This window comes from Cervus canadensis, chromosome 20, assembly GCF_019320065.1.
Source record: "Cervus canadensis isolate Bull #8, Minnesota chromosome 20, ASM1932006v1, whole genome shotgun sequence".
Lineage (NCBI taxonomy): Eukaryota > Metazoa > Chordata > Mammalia > Artiodactyla > Cervidae > Cervus > Cervus canadensis.
The window spans coordinates 29,627,458-29,648,464 of NC_057405.1; positions in this window are offsets into that span (position 1 = coordinate 29,627,458).

Consider the following 21,007-nt stretch of genomic DNA (forward strand, 5'->3'; position numbering starts at 1 on the left):
ACTATGCAAATTAATTTATAACTTTCTTTGATTCATTTAACAAGATATGGAAATTGCTTCCATGTTATCATTTAATCATTCACATCATTTTCAATAATAGCATCACACTCCAGCTATGGCACATAATAAACATTACTAATCCTTTATGGGTAAACAGTTGTTTTGAATGTGTTGCAATTATAAATCTTTTTGGGTCTCATATAACTGAAAATAAAGATTTGCAAATATGATTATATCCTTAGAATATGCTTTTTTCTGTAAGTACAATGGTACAATGGTTAGGTCAATAAGGAAGCACATTAAATCTTTTGATTTAAATTCTCCTACAAGCAATGAAAGCCACTACTGATGTCCCCATATCTTTGTCATCATTTCTTTTGTTTGTAAATTTTGATGCTACTGAAAAATTGCCACCATGTGGTTTCAATTTATATTGACATGACAAATGATGAGTTATTATTAAATTATACTAGAGTGTGTGTGTGTGTGTGTGTGTGTGTGTGTGTGTATACACAAAGCATATGCATTTTGGATTCATTAAGTGGAGAAAAGTAAATTAATTCATTGGCTCAGTTATTCATTGATTGCTTACTAAAATTCTTCTGTGTTCCAAGCTCTGTTTTGTATACTGAAGATAAATAAACAAAACTGACCAAAGTCCTTGCTGTTAGAAAACTTATATAATAGTGAATTTTAAAATATAATAGAAAAGATAAACACGTTAAGGTCAAGAATACTAGGGAGAAAATCAGTATCCAGGAAGGAGGCTTAGATAATTTTAGAGGTCACCTGTAAATTGGATATTCAGATGCAATAGTAAATGGAATTACTTCCTTAATTTCTCTTTCTGATAATTTGTTGTTAGTGTGTAGAAATGCAACAGATTTCTGTATATTAATTTTGTATCTTCAACTTTACTGAATTCATTGATGAGTTCTAATAGTTTTCTGGTGATGTCTTTAGGATTTCTTATGTATAGTATCATGTCATCTGCAAACAGTGACACTTTTAATCCTTCCTTTTCAATTTGGTTTCCTTTTATTTCTTTTTCTTCTCTAATTGCTGAAGTTAGGACTTCCAATACTGTGTTGAATGTAAGTGGTGAGGGTGGGCACCGTTGTTGTGTTCCTGATTTCAGAGATGGCCTACCAAGGTGATATCATTTAAATAAAGACATGAAAGAGGTGAGGGTGTTGCAAAGAGTTGGACATGACTGAAGTGACTTGGCAGGCAGGGGAAAGAAAGCTATTAACATGTAATATATGAAAACTTTTTGGAACGCCCTCTCACTTCAGTTTATTAGGGATTCCCTGGTAGCTCAGATGGTAAAGAATCTGCCTGCAATGCAGGAGACCTGGGTTGTCTCCCTGGGTCAGGAAGATTCCCTGGAGAAGGAAATGGCAACCCACTCCAGTATTCTTGCCTGGAGAAGTCTATGGATAGATCATGGGATTGCAAATAGTTAGACATGACAGTGACTAACAGTTTACTCCAGTTTACGCTCTTAACTGCCAACTGCTTCCATTTCCCCAGATAACAGGAGTCCAGAAGGCATTTTGACATATAACAGATGAGTTGTGACTAATGAGACAAGAACTGGGCATTTGATACAAACTGTTATCAAGTTATCAAACATATAAACTTGATGACAGTGACATTTCACTAAGAAAATTGAGAAGTGTCTATGAAAAGACAGACACATATTCACTTGGAAGACACAAGGAAGAGATGGAGAGATTGGGAACTCATGTAATCTAGTTTCTCATCAGCTAGTCCTTCCTCCAACAGAGCTGTGTTTTTAGCTTAAATTATCACAGGTAATTTATATTAAATGCAGGTAAAATTTTTAATACATAAAGTTAGCAGATAAATTGAAATTAAGAGAAGTCTGAATTAGTTAACAGTGTGACCTATACATGTTTTTAAAGGAAAATTTTCTTGGTTTCTGCCAAATTAAATAGTGCATAATATATAGGAAAATCCCAGTATCCAGCAACACACTTCTTTACCCAGAGTCCTCTGTCCAGAGGACAGAGAATATGTCTTCTGAAGCATGTTCTCTAATTTCAATACAAAAGTAGGTACTATTGAAGCCCAGTCTCACATGAGACCTCCAATGTTTCATTCTCTTGATTTGGGAGATGTTTAAGGAAGGTTTATCGCCTCATCTTACTGTAGACTTTTATTTTCTAAATATCTGCTCCATCATTCACTTCTCTTCACTTTACCTGCCTTCACTGTGGCCCATGAAAATTTAATTCATCTGAACTGTGTTGAATGGAGAAGGAAATGGCAACCCACTCCAGTATTCTTACCTGGAGAATCCAATGGACAGAGGAGACTGGCAGGCTACAGTCCCTGGGGTAGCAAGAGTCAGACACAACTTAGCAAGTAAACCATCATCAACAACAACTGTGCTGAATCCTTCAGGAGCTCCCCGATGTTCTTGCGATAAATATCAAACTTCTTCACATAACTCATAAAGACACACTTGTCTGGCTCTGCACACTCATATCTCATGCTATTCTCTTGCTCACTTTCTGCAGTCCCAGCCTCCCTGGTCATCTTTCAGTCTGTCAGGCATGTTGGCTCACTTAGATCACAGGGTCGTACATGAGGATCTCTCTTTAAGATGCTTGTACTGCTCCCCTTTAATTTTCAGTCTCTTTAATATTTCCAATCATTTTTTTTAAATTGGAATATAGTTGCTTTACAATGTTGTTTTAGTTCCTGCTGTATAGCAAAGTGAATCAGCTATATGTATACATATATCCCCTCTTTTTAAGATTTCTTTCTCATTTAGGTTGCCACAGAACACTGAGTAAGTTCCCTGTTCTATGCAGTAGGTTCCCATCAGCTATCTATTTTATACTTAGTAATGTATATGTCAATACCATTCTCCCATCCATCCCATCCTCCTTCCGCACTTGGTATTCATAAGTTTGTTCTCTGTATCTCTATATCTGCTTTGCAAATAAGTTCATCCATAACATTTTTCTCAATTCCACATATGTGCCTTAAAATATGATATTTGTTTTTCTCTTTATGACTTACTTCACTCTGTATGACAGTCACTAGATCCATTCACATCTCTGCAAATAAATCACATTCCTTTTTATGACTGAGTGCTATTCCAAGATATATATGGAATATATACACCTTCTTAAATCTTCTTGATGGATTTAACTTGGACATTCCACGTCCTGGCTGTTGTAAATAGACCTGCAATGAACATTAAGGTTCATTTATCTTTTTGAATTATGGTTTTCTCTGGGTATACACCCAGGAGTGGGATTGCTGAATCATATGGTTGTTCTTCTTATCTTAAGAATAATCTGAAAATCTACCCAGACCACCACTTATTCATCAGTTCATGATGCCTCTGTTGCTACATGCCTCTCTTTGCCATCAAATTATTTATAGGGTTTATAAGCTGCTTTTTCATGTCACTATTCGAATGATGTGTGCAACATCTCTCCCCCAACAAAATAAATATCCCAGGAAAAGAATGAGAAAGTGTCTTTTTCATTGCTAATATTGAATGCTCACCTTTGTGTCCCACTGCCTAGCATAGCACCCACAATTAAATTAATCAGTTAATACCAAAAGCTTAAACATGATGATTTTCTGTGTTTTTCTTAAATTGTCTTTATTGAGTTGTAATTTATATAAACCAAAATGTTCTAAGACCTGTGACAAAGTGCTGATTTTTTTTTTGTATTTAAGAAAGATATATAGCTGAATTTTCCTAAATAGTACTTTTAAACTTCTTAGCAAATCATGATATAACTCAGGTACTATGATCAAAAATCAGGATTTCACAATCAATGGCATTTGCTTAGGATAAAGCAATTCCATAGGAGGTAGAATTTTATGGTAAAATTCCATGTATCCTATGAGTGTGTTTATTATGTGATACAATGAGTTCTATATATATAATTTTAAATTACTTGTTAAACTGAAATATTCATTCTTGATTTCAAAGCTCAAAGTCAAAGACAAGTCCAAATAAATGAAGAGTAAATAGGCAAACTACCTGAAAAAGAATTCAGGATAATAGTAAAGATGATTAAAAAAAAAAAAAAAACAAAACCTTGAAAACAAAATGGAGAAAATGCAAGAATCAATTAACAAAGACCTAGAATAATTAAAGAATAAACACACAGAGACAAACAACACAATTACTGAAATTAAAAATACTCTAGAAGGAAGCAATAGCAGAATATATGAAGCAGAAGAACAAATCAGTGAGTTGGAAGATAAAATGATGGAAATAACTTCTGAAGAGCAGACTAAAGTAAAAAGAATGAAAAGAACTGAGGATAGTCTCAGAGACCTCAGGGATGGTATCAAATGCACCAACATTCAAATTATAGGGGTCCCAGTAAAAGAAAGGGTATGAGAAAATTTTTGAAGAGATTATAGTTGAAAATTTCCCCAACAGGGAAAAGGAAATAGTCAACCAAGTCCAAGAGGCACAGAGTCCCATACAGGATAAACCCAAGGAGAAACATGCCAAGACAAATACTAATCAAACTAACAAAGACTAAACACAAAGAAAGAATATTAAAAGCAGCAAGGGAGAAGCAACAAGTAACATACCAGGGAAACCCCTTATGCTTAACAGCTCATCTTTCAGCAGAAACTCTGCAGGCCAGAAGGGAATGGCAGGATATATTTAAAGTACTGAAAGGGAAAAATCTACAACCAAGATTACTGTACCCAGCAGAGATCTCATTCAAAATTGATGGAGAAATAAAAAGCTTTTCAGACAAGCAAAAGTTAAGAGAATCCAGTACCATGAAACCAGCTTTACAACAAATATTAAAGGGACTTATATCATCAAGAAACACAATACAAGAAAAAAAATCTAGAAAATAAACCTCAAACAATTAAGAAAATAGCAATAGAACATATATATCAATAATTACTTTAAATATAAATGGATTTAATGCTCCAACCAAAAGACACAGACTGGCTGAATGGATACAAAAACAAGACCCATATATATGCTGTCTATAAGAAACCGACTTCAGACCTAAAGACACATATAGACCAAAAGTAAGAGGATGGAAAAATATATTCCATGCAAATGGGAAGCAAAAGAAAGCTGGAGTTGCAATCCTCATATGAGACAAAATAGACCTTAAAATAAAGAAGAGTACAAGAGATACGGAAAGACACTACATAATGATCAAGGGAACAATCCAAGAGGAAGACATAACAATTGTAAATATCTATGCAGCCAACATAGGAGCACTCAATACATAAGACAAACACTAAAAGATATAAAAGGAGAAATTGACAGTAATGGAATAATAGTAGGAGACTTTAACACTCCACTCACACCAAAGGACAGATCATCAAAACAGAAAATTAATACGGAAACACAAGTCTTAAATGATACATTACATGAGATGGATCTTATTAATATCTTCAGGAAATTCCATCCAAGTGCAGAAGAATATACCTTCTTCTTAAGTGCACATGGAACATTCTCCAGGATAGACCACATCTTGGGTCACAAATAAAACCACAGTAAATTTAAGAAAATTGGAATCATATCAAGCATCTTCTCCAACCACAACATGATGAGACTAGATATCAATTACAAGAAAAAAACTGCAAAAAACACAAACACGTGGAGATTAAGCAACACATTTCTAAATAACCAACAGGGTATGGAAGAAATAAAAAGGGAAATCAAAAATTTTCTAGAAACAAATGACAATGAAAACATGATAACTCAAAACCTATGGGATGAGGGTAAAGCAGTTCTAAGAGGGACATTTATATCAATACAATCCTACCTCAAGAAATAAGAAAAACATCGAATAGGCAACCTAACTTTACACCTAAAACAACTGGAAAAAAAAAGAACAACAACAACAAAATCCAATATTAGTAGAAGGCAAGAAATCATAAAGATCTGAGCAGAAATAAATGAAAAAGAAATGAAAGAAACAATAGTAAAGATTAATAAAACTAAAAGCTGGTTCTTTGAGAAGATAAAATTGAAAAAAAACTTTAGTCAGACTCATCAAGAAAAAAGGAGAAGAATCAAATAAACAAAAATATAAATGAAGAAGGAGAGATTACAACAGACAATGCAGAAATACAAAGGATTATAAGAGACTATTATGAATAACTATATGGCAATAAAATGGATAACCTGGAAAAAATGGACAGACATTTAGAAAAGTTCAATGTTCTAAAGCCGAATCAGGAAGAAATAGAAATTATGAACAACATAATTACAAGCGCTGAAATTGAAGCTGTAAACAAAAATCTCCCAAAAAACAAAAACCCCAAAACCAGATGGCTTCACTGAAGAATTCTATCAATCATTTAGAGAAGAGCTAATGCCTATCCTTCTAAAATGCTTTCAAAATTTTGCAGAGGAAGGAACACTTCCAAACTCATTCTATGAGGCCACCATCACTCTGATACCAAAACCGGAGAAAGATAACACACAAAAAAACTACAGGTCAATATCACATATTGATGAACATAGCTGCAAAAATCCTCAGCAAAATTTTAGGAAACAGAATTCAGAAACACATCAAAAAGCTCATACACCATGATCAAGTTGGGTTTATACTAGGGATGCCAGGATTCTTCAGTATATGCAAACCAATTAACGTGATACACCATATTAACAAATTGAAAGATGAAAACCATATGATAATCTCAATAGATGCAGACAAAGCCTTTGAAAATATTCAGCAGCCATTTATGATTAAAACTCTTCAAAAACTGAGCATGGAAGGAACCTACTTCAACATAATAAAGGCCGTATGTAATAAGCTTACAGCAAGCACTATTCTTAATAGTGAAAAACTGAAAACATTCCCCCTAAGATCAGGAACAAAACATGGGTGTTCACTTTCACCAGTATTATTCAACATATTTCTGGATGTCCTAGCTATAGCAGTCAGAGAAGAAAAAGAAATGAAAGGAATCCAGATCAGAAAAGAAGTAAAGCTCTCACTGTTTACAGATGACATGATAGTGTACATAGAAAACCCTAAAGATAGTATCAGAAAATTACTAGAGCTAATCAATGAATTTAGCAAAGTTGCAGGATGCAAAATCAATACACATAAATCACTTGTATTTCTATTTGCTAACAATGAAAAATCAGAAAGAGAAATTAAGGAATCAACCCCATTCACCACTGCAACAAAAAAATTAAATATCTAGGAATAAACTTACCTAAGGAGACAAAAGAACTGAACACAGAAAATTATAAGACACTGATGAAAAAAATGAAACGTGACATAAACAGATGGAGAGGTATTCCATGTTTCTGGGCAAGAAGAATCAATATTGTGAAAATAACTATACTACCAAATGCAATCTACAGATTCAATGCAATCCCTATCAAATTAACAAAGGCATTTTTCACAGAACTAGAACAAAGAATTTCATAAATCATATGGAAACACAAAAGACCCTGAATAGCCAAAGCAGTCTTGAGAAAGAAGAATGGAGCTCGAGGAATCAACCTTCCTGACTTCAGATTGTACTATAAAGCTACAGTCATCAAGACAGTACTTGCACAAAAACAAAAAAATATAGACCAATGGAACAAGACAGAAAGCCAGAAATAAACCCATGCACTTATGGGTATCTTATTTTTTACAAAGGAGGTAAGAATATACAATGGGACAAAGACAGCCTCTTCAATAAGTGGTGATGGGAAAATTGGACAGCTATGCATAGAAGAATGAAATTAGAACAATTCCTAACACCATACACAAAGATAAACTCAAAATGGATTAAAGACCTAAATGTAAGATCAGAAACTATAAAACTTTTAGAGGAAAACATATGCAGAACACGCGATGACATAAATCAAAGCAAAATCCTCTATGACCCACCTCCTAGAGTAATGGAAATAAAAACAAAAGTAAACAAGTGGGACCTGATTACCCTTAAAAGCTTTTGCACTGAAACGGAAACTATAAGCAAGGTGAAAAGACAGCCCTCAGAATGGGAGAAAATAATAGCAAATGAAACAACTGACAAAGGATTAATTTCCAAAATATACAAGCAGCTAAAGCAAATAAATACCTGAAAAACAAACAACCCAATCAAAAGGTGGGAAAATGACCTAAACAGACATTTCTCCAAAGAAGATATACAGATGACTAACAAACACATGAAAAGATGCTCAACATCACTCATTATTAGAGAAATGCAAATCAAAACTACAATGAGATATCACCTCACATTGGTCAGAATGGCCATCATGAAAATGTCTACAAACAATAAATGCTGGAGACGGTGTGAAGAAAAAAGAACAGTCTTGGAATGTTGGTGGGAATGTAAATTGTTACAGCCACTATGGAAGACAGCATGGAGGTTCCTTAAAAAACTAGGAATAAAGCCACTATCTGACCCAGCAATCCTACTCCTAGGCATATACCCTGAGAAAACAAAAATTGAAAAAGACACATGCATCCCATTGTTCATTGCAGCACTATTTACAGTAGCTAGAACATGGAAGCAACCTAGATGTCCATCAACAAAAGAATGGATAAAGAAGTGGTGGTACACATACACAATGGAATATTACTGAGCCTAAAAAGGAATACATTTGAGTCAGTTCTAATGAGGCAGATGAACCTAGAACCTATTATACAGAGTGAGGTAAGTCATAAAGAGAAAGATAAATATTGTAATCTAATGCATATATATGGAATCTACAAAACTAGTACTGAAGAATTTATTTACAGGGCAGCAGTAGAGAAAAAGATATAGACTATAGACTTATAAACATGGGGAGAGGGGAGGAGAGGGTGAGATGTATGGAAAGAGTAACATGGAAACTTACATTACCATGTGTAAAATAGATAGCCAATGGGAATTTGCTGTGTGGCTCAGGAAACTCAAACAGGGGCTCTGTATCAACCTAGAGGGGTGGGATGGGAAGGGAGATGGGCGGGAGATTCAAGAGGGAGGGGATATATGTATCCCCTATGGCTGATTCATGTTGAGGTTTGACAGAAAACAACAAAATTTTGTAAAGTAATTATCCTTTAATAAAATTTAAAAAAAAAATTTAAAAGAAGAAAAAATAAATTAATTAATGAAAAAATCACTAAAAAAAACCAATGATAAAATACTATTTTATCTTTGTGCCAGTACCATACTGTCTTGATGACTGTGGCTTTGTAGTAGAGTCTGAAGTCAGGCAGGTTGATTCCTCCAGTTCCATTCTTCTTTCTCAAGATTACTTTGGCTATTCGAGGTTTTTTGTATTTCCATACAAATTGTGAAATTCTTTGGTCTAGTTCTGTGAAAAATACCGTTGGTAGCTTGATAGGGATTGCATTGAATCTATAGATTGCTTTGGGTAGAATAGCCATTTTGACAATATTGATTCTTCCAATCCATGAACACGGTATGTTTCTCCATCTGTTTGTGTCCTCTTTGATTTCTTTCATCAGTGTTTTATAGTTTTCTATGTATAGGTCTTTTGTTTCTTTAGGTAGATATACTCCTAAGTATTTTATTCTTTTTGTTGCAATGGTGAATGGTATTGTTTCCTTAATTTCTCTTTCTGTTTTTTCATTGTTAGTATATAGGAATGCAAGGGATTTCTGTGTGTTAATTTTATATCCTGCAACTTTACTATATTCATTGATTAGTTCTAGTAATTTTCTGGTAGAGTCTTTAGGGTTTTCTATGTAGAGGATCATGTCATCTGCAAACAGTGAGAGTTTCACTTCTTCTTTTCCTATCTGGATTCCTTTTACTTCTTTTTCTGCTCTGATTGCTGTGGCCAAAACTTCCAACACTATGTTGAACAGTAGTGGTGACAGTGGGCACCCTTGTCTTGTTCCTGATTTCAGGGGGAATGCTTTCAATTTTTCACCATTGAGGGTGATGCTTGCTGTGGGTTTGTCATATATGGCTTTTATAATGTTGAGGTATGTTCCTTCTATTCCTGCTTTTTGGAGAGTTTTAATCATAAATGAGTGTTGAATTTTGTCAAAGGCTTTCTCTGCATCTATTGAGATAATCATATGGTTTTTATCTTTCAATTTGTTAATGTGGTGTATTACGTTGATTGATTTGCGGATATTAAAGAATCCTTGCATTCCTGGGATAAAGCCCACTTGGTCATGGTGTATGATTTTTTTAATATGTTGTTGGATTCTGTTTGCTAGAATTTTGTTAAGGATTTTTGCATCTATGTTCATCAGTGATATTGGCCTGTAGTTTTCTTTTTTTGTGGCATCTTTGTCTGGTTTTGGAATTAGGGTGATGGTGGCCTCATAGAATGAGTTTGGAAGTTTACCTTCTTCTGCAATTTTCTGGAAGAGTTTGAGTAAGGTAGGTGTTAGCTCTTCTCTAAATTTTTGGTAGAATTCAGCTGTGAAGCCATCTGGTCCTGGGCTTTTGTTTGCTGGAAGATTTTTGATTACACTTTCGATTTCCTTGCCTGTGATGGGTCTGTTAAGATCTTCTATTTCTTCCTGGTTCAGTTTTGGAAAGTTATACTTTTCTAAGAATTTGTCCATTTCATCCAAGTTGTCCATTTTATTGGCATAGAGCTGCTGGTAGTAGTCTCTTATGATCCTTTGTATTTCAGTGTTGTCTGTTGTGATCTCTCCATTTTCATTTCTAATTTTGTTAATTTGGTTCTTGTCTCTTTGTTTCTTAATGAGTCTTGCTAATGGTTTGTCAACAGAAATATAGATCAATGGAACAGAATAGAAAGCCCAGAGATAAATCCACGAACCTATGGACACCTTATCTTTGACAAAGGAGGCAAGGATATACAATGGAAAAAAGACAACCTCTTTAACAAGTGGTGCTGGGAAAACTGGTCAACCACTTGTAAAAGAATGAAACTAGAACACTTTCTAACACCATACACAAAAATAAACTCAAAATGGATTAAAGATCTAAATGTAAGACCAGAAACTATAAAACTCCTAGAGGAGAACATAGGCAAAACACTCTCCGACATAAATCACAGCAAGATCCTCTATGACCCACCTCCCAGAATATTGGAAATAAAAGCAAAACTAAACAAATGGGACCTAATGAAACTTAAAAGCTTTTGCACTACAAAGGAAACTATAAGTAAGGTGAAAAGACAGCCGTCAGATTGGGAGAAAATAATAGCAAATGAAGAAACAGACAAAGGATTAATCTCAAAAATATACAAGCAACTCCTGCAGCTCAATTCCAGAAAAATAAAAAAAAAAAAAAAAAAATGGGCCAGAGAACTAAACAGACATTTCTCCAAAGAAGACATACAGATGGCTAACAAACACATGAAAAGATGCTCAACATCACTCATTATCAGAGAAATGCAAATCAAAACCACAATGAGGTACCATTACACGCCAGTCAGGATGGCTGCTATCCAAAAGTCTACAAGCAATAAATGCTGGAGAGGGTGTGGAGAAAAGGGAACCCTCTTACACTGTTGGTGGGAATGCAAACTAGTACAGCCGCTATGGAAAACAGTGTGGAGATTCCTTAAAAAACTGAAAACAGAACAGCCATATGACCCAACAATCCCACTTCTGGGCATACACACTGAGGAAACCAGATCTGAAAGAGACACGTGCACCCCAATGTTCATCGCAGCACTGTTTATAATAGCCAGGACATGGAAGCAACCTAGATGCCCATCAGCAGATGAATGGATAAGGAAGCTGTGGTACATATACACCATGGAATATTACTCAGCTGTCAAAAAGAATTCATTTGAATCAGTCCTAATGAGATGGATGAAACTGGAGCCCATTATACAGAGTGAAGTAAGCCAGAAAGATAAAGAACATTACAGCATACTAACACATATATATGGAATTTAGAAAGATGGTAACGATAACCCTATATGCAAAACAGAAAAAGAGACACAGAAATACAGAACAGACTTTTGAACTCTGTGGGAGAATGTGAGGGTGGGATGTTTCAAAAGAACAGCATGTATACTATCTATGGTGAAACAGATCACCAGCCCAGGTGGGATGCATGAGACAAGTGCTCGGGCCTGGTGCACTGGGAAGACCCAGAGGAGTCGGGTGAAGAGGGAGGTGGGAGGGGGGATCGGGATGGGGAATAAGTGTAAATCTATGGCTGATTCATATCAATGTATGACAAAACCCACTGAAATGTTGTGAAGTAATTAGCCTCCAACTAATAAAAAAATTAAAAAAAAAAAAAGAAAAAAAAAATACTATTTTATCAGTTTCCATGCTATTTTAACAGTTAGAGATTCAGTTCAGTTCAGTTCAGTCACTCACTCGTATCTGACTCTTTGCGACCCCGTGAACCGCAGCACTCCAGGCCTCCCTGTATATCACCAACTCCTGAAGTTCACTCAAACTCATGTCCATCGAGTCGGTGATGTCATCCAGCCATCTCATCCTCTGTCGTCTCCTTCTCCTCCTGCCTTCCATCTTTCCCAACATTAGGGTCTTTTCAATTGGGTCAGCTCTTCACATCAGGTGGCCAAAATATTGGTGTTTCAGCTTACATATAAGAAAAACTGCACAATTTAAATATAAGTTATTTCTTAAATATCAGATATTCCTTAAATTTTATTACTTATATACATGGATATTTTGTGTTAACATTCACGTATTTTAACTATGAAAATATATATGCATGTATCATCTCTATATATTTATGTTTTGTGAAGAAAACAGCAGTTAAACTATAAAGCTTCAATAGAGAAAGCAGAATAATTACAAAAATCACTAAAACATATGAGAATACAATTTGCTATTTTCATATTTAGAATAAAATTTTTTTTAATTACTCTAGCTTAAAAAAAAATCAATATTCTTCCTGGCTAGTCTCTACTAAAATAGCCATTTATATGGAAAACAGTAAAAGTATAAATTAGTATAGAGCATTCCAATGACAATTTGAAAATCTTTATAAATTGCTTACAAATTTTTATAAAGAGGTTATTGATAACTATTCTGTTAAAGAGAATTTTTCAAAATTTGATAATGTTATCCAAATAATTTTTTTTTGCTAAATTTATGGACATAAACTTGATAGATAACAAAAACTCACCAAACATCACATTACTTATGAGAGGATTGTCCAACCGTAGAGTTAAGCAGAGTAAGGCTTATTTATCTATGAAGTGAAATACTATGCAAACAATCAATTTAATAATGTGTTCAGTATTTATCATCTGGGCTTCCCTGGTGCCTTGGATGGTAATAAGCCTGCCACAATGTGGGAGACCTGAATTCCATTCCTGGTTTGGGAAGATCCCCTGGAGAAGGGAATGACTACATACTCCAATACCCCTGTCTGGAGAATTCCATGGACAGAGGAGCCTGGCAGGCTACAGTCCATGGGGTTGCAAATAGTCGGACACAACGGAGCATCTAACACTTCCACATTTTTCATGCACCAGGCATTGTTAATTGAGCAGTGAGCCAAAGGCCTTGTGCTCCTAGAGTTTTGTGGCATGTGTATGCATTTGTGTGTGTGTAAGACTAGGGAGAAATAGATATTAAGGGAATAAATAAATACCTCTTACTTCCCTAGCTCTGTATTGCCCCTCCACACTTCCCTCTCTGCACTGGTAACCAGGAATAAGACGTAAAATTATTAGATGTAAACTAAGCTATAAGGATGTTTTATACAAAATGGGAAATGTTATCAAAATTTTATAATAACTATAAATGGAGCATCTTAAAAAATCATGAATCAGAAGGGAGGAGCCAAGATGGCGGAGGAGTAGGACGGGGAGACCACTTTCTCTCCTACAAATTCATCAAAAGAATAACTGAACGCAGAGCAATCTTCACAAAACAACTTCTGATCGCTAGCTGAGGTCATCAGGCGCCCAGAAAAGCAACCCATTGTCTTCGAAAGGAGGTAGGACTAAATGTAAAAGATAAAAGGGGAGACAGGGGAGCTAAGGACGGAGATCCGTCCTGGGAAGGGACTCTTAATAGAGGAACTTTTCAAGCACTGGGAAACCCTCGCACTGGCGGGTCTGGGGGAAGTTTTTGAACCTCGGAGGGCAACCTGACTGGGAGGGGAACAATAAATAAAACTCAAAGATTACGTGCCTAAAAGCAACCCCCAGCAGAAAAGTACCCCAGACGCCCGCATCCGCCACCAGCAAGTGGGGGCAGAACGGAGAGGAGCGGGTGGCATTGCTTAGGGTAAGGACCGGGCCTGAGTGCCCTGAGCACAATCGGAGGGAGCTTTTGTGAGTTACCAACTTAAACTGTGGGACAGTAAAAGAGAGAGAGAAAATTAACCGGCCCGAACACACTGCCGGCCATTCGCAGAACAAAGGGACCGAGAAAGTCCAGAGAAGAGCTAGCAGGCTGCGGACCGGCCCAGCCCCGCCGGAGGCAGAAGGCAGGGGGGAGGGGAAGGGGCAGGCGCGGCCCCAAAGACCGCATCCCCTACCGCACTGCAAACAGGCCTCCACTTTCTAAGCAAAGACCTCCTGAGATTCTGGATGGTCGACATCTGCCGGGAGGGTCGCAGCGAGACACAGGACCAGCACGGGTGGGGTCTGGGGCTGGGGACGCGGAGGGCAGAAGGCGCACGCACCCGACCGGCGCGGGCGGAAACTGAGACTGGGACCGCGCAGGGCAGAAGACGTGCCGCACCCGGGGAGAGAGCGCCCGTCAAGCCCCTGGCTGCCTGGACCGCTCTGACGGGGAAGGCACAAAACGCAGGCGCAGCTTTGTGTTCCGCGCTTTTGTGGAACACCCGAGGGCTGGAACCGCGCGCAGCGCAGGGCACGCTCCATATAGAGCAGCCGGGAGCCCGAGCAGCGTAGATGGGGGAAAACAACACTAGCCCCTCCCCGCAGCGCGACGGAACTAGCAACCTGAATAAGAGACCACCTCGGCCTGCCTGTGTCAGGGCAGAAATTAGGCGCGGAAGAGGCCGGCAAACAGAAGCCAAATAAACAAAGGGAACCGCTTCAGAAGGCACTGGTGCAACAGATTAAAATCCCTGTAGGTAACACCGACTACACCGGTAGGGGCCTGTAGATATCGAGAAGTGTAAGCTGGAACGAGGTGCTATCTGAAACTGAGCCGAACCCACACTGACCGCAACAGCTTCAGAGAAATTCCTAGATATATTTTTACTTTTTTCTTTTTTTTTATGTTTTCTCTTTTATTTTCTTTTAAAATTCCCTATTACTGCCCCATTACTCCTTAACTTTCATTTTCACAGATTTTTACGATTTTCTTAATTAGGGGGAAAAAAATTTTTTTAAAATTTTTTTTACTTGTGTTTTTTTTTTCTTTCTTTCTTTCTTTTTTCTCTTCTATTTTCTATTTTTCTTTTTCTCTTATTTCCTTTTAAAGTCCTCTATTACTCCTCTACTACTCCTTAATTTTCATTTTCATTACACTATAACCTTACAAAAAAAAAAAGAGAGAAGCCCTATTTTTAAACCAAACTTCATATATATTTCTAAAATTTTTTTGTGTTTTGGTTTTTGCCTTTAATATAGTATTTTTAAGAGTCTAACCTCTACTCTAGATTTTTAATCTTTGTTTTTCAGTATATGATATAAATTGTGGACATTTAAGAATCCAGTATTCAGTTTCCATTTTTATACAGGAGTGTGTTGATTATTCTCTCCCAATCTTGACTCTCCTTTTTCTACCTCAGAACACCTCTATTTCCTCCTTTCCCCTTCTCTTCCCAATCCAATTCTGTGAATCTTTGTGGGTCTCTGGGCTACGGAGAACACTCTGGGAACAGACAACTGCATAGATCGATCTCTCTCCTCTTGAGTCCCCCTTTTTCTCCTCCTGCTCATCTCTATCTCCCTCCTCCCTCTCCTCTTCTTCATGTAACTCTGTGAACCTCTCTGGGCGTCCCTCGTGGGGGAGAATCTTTCGCCATTAACCTAGAAGTTTTATTAGCAGTGCTGTATAGTAGGAGAAGTCTTGAGACTACTGGAAGAATAAAACTGAAACCCAGAGGCAGGAGACTTAAGCCCAAAACCCGAGAACACCAGAAAACTCCTGACTACATGGAACTTTAAGTAATAAGAGACCATCCAAAAGCCTCCATACCTACACTGAAACCAACCACCACCCAAGAGCCAATAAGTTTTAGAGCAAGACATACCACGCAAATTCTCCAGCAACACAAGACCATAGCCCTGAACATCAACATACAGGCTGCCCAAGGTCACACCTAACACATAGACACATCTCAGAACTCATCACTGGGCACTCCATTGCTCTCCAGAGAGAAGAAATCAAGTTCCACGCACCAGAACACCGACGCAAGCCTCCCTAACCAGGAAACCTTGACAAGCCAAATGTCCAACCCCACCCACTGGGTAAAACCTCCACAATAAAAAGGAATCACAGACCTCCAGAATACAGAAAGCAAACTCCAGACACAGCAATCTAAACAAGATGAAAAGGCAGAGAAATACCCTACAGGTAAAGGAACATGAAAAATGTCCACCAAGTCAAACAAAAGAGGAGGAGATAGGGAATCTACCTGAAAAAGAATTTAGAATAATGATAATAAAAATGATCCCAAATCTTGAAAACAAAATGGAGTTACAGATAAATAGCCTGGAGACAAAGATTGAAAAGATGCAAGAAATGTTTAATAAAGACCTAGAAGAAATAAAAAAGAGTCAATTAAAAATGAATAATGCAATAAATGAGATCAAAAACAGTATGGAGGGAACAAAGAGTAGAATAACGGAGGCAGAAGATAGGATAAGTGAGGTAGAAGATAAAATGGAGGAAATAAATGAAGCAGAGAGGAAAAAAGAAAAAAGAATCAAAAGAAATGAGGACAACCTCAGGGACCTCTGGGACAATATGAAACGCCCCAACATTCGAATCATAGGAGTCCCAGAAGAAGAAGACAAAAAGAAAGGCCATGAGAAAATACTCGAGGAGATAATAGCTGAAAACTTCCCTAAAATGGGGAAGGAAATAGCCACCCAAGTCCAAGGAACCCAGAGAGTCCCAAACAGGATAAACCCAAGGCAAAACACCCCAAGACACATATTAATCAAATTAACAAAGAACAAACACAAAGAACAAATATTAAAAGCAGCAAGGGAGAAACAACAAATAACACACAAAGGGATTCCCATAAGGATAACAGCTGATCTATCAATAGAAACTCTCCAGGCCAGAAGGGAATGGCAGGACATACTGAAAGTAATGAAAGAGAATAACCTACAACCTAGATTACTGTACCCAGCAAGGATCTCATTCAGATATGAAGGAGAATTCAAAAGCTTTACAGACAAGCAAAAGCTGAGAGAATTCAGCACCACCAAACCAGCTCTTCAACAAATGCTAAAGGATCTTCTCTAGACAGGAAATGCAGAAAGGTTGTATAAACGTGAACCCAAAACAACAAAGTAAATGGCAACGGGACCACACCTATCAATAATTACTTTAAATGTAAATCGGTTGAATGCCCCAACCAAAAGACAAAGATTGGCTGAATGGATACAAAAACAAGACCCCTATATATGCTGTCTACAAGAGACCCACCTCAAAACACGAGACACATACAGACTAAAAGTGAAGGGCTGGAAAAAAATATTTCACGCAAACGGAGAACAAAAGAAAGCAGGAGTCGCAATACTCATATCAGATAAAATAGACTTTCAAATAAAGGATGTAAAAAGAGACAAAGAAGGACACTACTTAATGATCAAAGGGTCAATCCAAGAAGAGGATATAACAATTATAAATATATATGCACCTAACATACGAGGACCACAATATGTACGGCAAATGCTAACGAGTATGAAAGAGGAAATTAATAGTAACACAATAATAGTGGGAGACATTAATACCCCACTCACAACTATGGATAGATCAACTAAACAGAAAATTAATAAGGAAACACAAACCTTAAATGACACAATGGACCAGCTAGACCTAATTGATATCTATAGGACATTTCACCCCAAAACAATCAACTTCACCTTTTTCTCAAGTGCACACGGAACCTTCTCCAGAATAGATCACATCCTGAGCCACAAATCTGGTCTTGGAAAATTCAAAAAAATTGAAATCATTCCTGTTATCTTTTCTGATCACAGTGCAGTAAGATTAGATCTCAATTACAAGAAAAAAAATTGTTAAAAATTCAAACATATGGAGGCTAAATAACACCCTTCTGAATAACCAACAAATCATAGAAGAAATAAAAAAAGAAATAAAAATATGCATAGAAATGAATGAAAATGAAAACACAACAACCCAAAATCTATGGGACACTGTAAAAGCAGTGCTAAGGGGAAGGTTCATAGCATTACAGGCTTACATCAAGAAACAAGAAAAAAGCCAAATAAATAACCTAACTCTACACCTAAAGCATTTAGAGAAGGAAGAAATGAAGAACCCCAGGGTTAGTAGAAGGAAAGAAATCTTAAAAATTAGGGCAGAAATAAATGCAAAAGAAACTAAAGAGACCATAGCAAAAATCAACAAAGCTAAAAGCTGGTTTTTTGAAAAAATAAACAAAATTGACAAACCATTAGCAAGACTCATTAAGAAACAAAGAGAGAAGAACCAAATTAACAAAATTAGAAATGATTATGGAGAGATCACAACAGACAACACTGAAATACAAAGGATCATAAGAGACTACTACCAGCAGCTCTATGCCAATAAAATGGACAACTTGGATGAAATGGACAAATTCTTAGAAAAGTATAACTTTCCAAAACTGAACCAGGAAGAAATAGAAGATCTTAACAGACCCATCACAAGCAAGGAAATCGAAACTGTAATCAAAAATCTTCCAGCAAACAAAAGCCCAGGACCAGATGGCTTCACAGCTGAATTCTACCAAAAATTTAAAGAAGAGCTAACACCTGTCTTACTCAAACTCTTCCAGAAAATTGTAGAAGGTAAACTTCCAAACTCATTCTATGAGGCCACCATCACCCTAATTCCAAAACCAGACAAAGATGCCACAAAAAAAGAAAACTACAGGCCAATATCACTGATGAACATAGATGCAAAAATCCTTAACAAAATTCTAGCAAACAGAATCCAACAACATATTAAAAAAATCATACACCATGACCAAGTGGGCTTTATCCCAGGAATGCAAGGATTCTTTAATATCTGCAAATCAATCAATGTAATACACCACATTAACAAATTGAAAGATAAAAACCATATGATTATCTCAATAGATGCAGAGAAAGCCTTTGACAAAATTCAACACTCATTTATGATTAAAAGTCTCCAAAAAGCAGGAATAGAAGGAACATACCTCAACATAATAAAAGCTATATATGACAAACCCACAGCAAGCATCACCCTCAATGGTGAAAAATTGAAAGCATTTCCCCCTGAAATCAGGAACAAGACAAGGGTGCCCACTCTCACCACTACTATTCAACATAGTGTTGGAAGTTTTGGCCACAGCAATCAGAGCAGAAAAAGAAGTAAAAGGAATCCAGATAGGAAAAGAAGAAGTGAAACTCTCGCTGTTTGCAGATGACATGATCCTCTACATAGAAAACCCTAAAGACTCTACCAGAAAATTACTAGAGCTAATCAATGAATATAGTAAAGTTGCAGGATATAAAATTAACACACAGAAATCCCTTGCATTCCTATATACTAACAATGAAAAAACAGAAAGAGAAATTAAGGAAACAATACCATTCACCACTGCAACAAAAAGAATAAAATACTTAGGAGTACATCTACCTAAAGAAAGAAAAGACCTATACATAGAAAACTATAAAACACTGATGAAAGAAATCAAAGAGGACACAAACAGATGGAGAAACATACCGTGTTCATGGATTGGAAGAATCAATATTGTCAAAATGGCTATTCTACCCAAAGCAATCTATAGATTCAATGCAATCCCTATCAAGCTACCAATGGTATTTTTCACAGAACTAGACAAATAATTTCACAATTTGTATGGAAATACAAAAAACCTCGAATAGCCAAAGTAATCTTGAGAAAGAAGAATGGAACTGGAGGAATCAACCTGCCTGACTTCAGACTCTACTACAAAGCCACAGTCATCAAGACAGTATGGTACTGGCACAAAGACAGAAATATAGATCAATGGAACAGAATAGAAAGCCCAGAGATAAATCCACGAACCTATGGACACCTTATCTTTGACAAAGGAGGCAAGGATATACAATGGAAAAAAGACAACCTCTTTAACAAGTGGTGCTGGGAAAACTGGTCAACCACTTGTAAAAGAATGAAACTAGAACACTTTCTAACACCATACACAAAAATAAACTCAAAATGGATTAAAGATCTAAATGTAAGACCAGAAACTATAAAACTCCTAGAGGAGAACATAGGCAAAACACTCTCCGACATGAATCACAGCAAGATCCTCTATGACCCACCTCCCAGAATATTGGAAATAAAAGCAAAACTAAACAAATGGGACCTAATGAAACTTAAAAGCTTTTGCACTACAAAGGAAACTATAAGTAAGGTGAAAAGACAGCCCTCAGATTGGAGAAAATAATAGCAAATGAAGAAACAGACAAAGGATTAATCTCAAAAATATACAAGCAACTCCTGCAGCTCAATTCCAGAAAAATAAATGACCCAATCAAAAAATGGGCGAAACATCCCACCCTCCCCGTATACTATCTATGGTGAAACAGATCACCAGCCCAGGTGGGATGCATGAGACAGGTGCTCAGGCCTAGTGCACTGGGAAGACCCAGAGGAATCGGGTGGAGTGGGAGGTGGGAGGGGGGATCAGGATGGGGAATACATGTAACTCTATGGCTGATTCATATCAATGTATGACAAAACCCACTGAAATGTTGTGAAGTAAAAAAAAAAAAAAATAAAAAAAAAAAAAAAAAAATGGGCCAGAGAACTAAACAGACATTTCTCCAAAGAAGACATACAGATGGCTAACAAACACATGAAAAGATGCCCAACATCACTCATTATTAGAGAAATGCAAATCAAAACCACAATGAGGTACCATTACACGCCAGTCAGGATGGCTGCTATCCAAA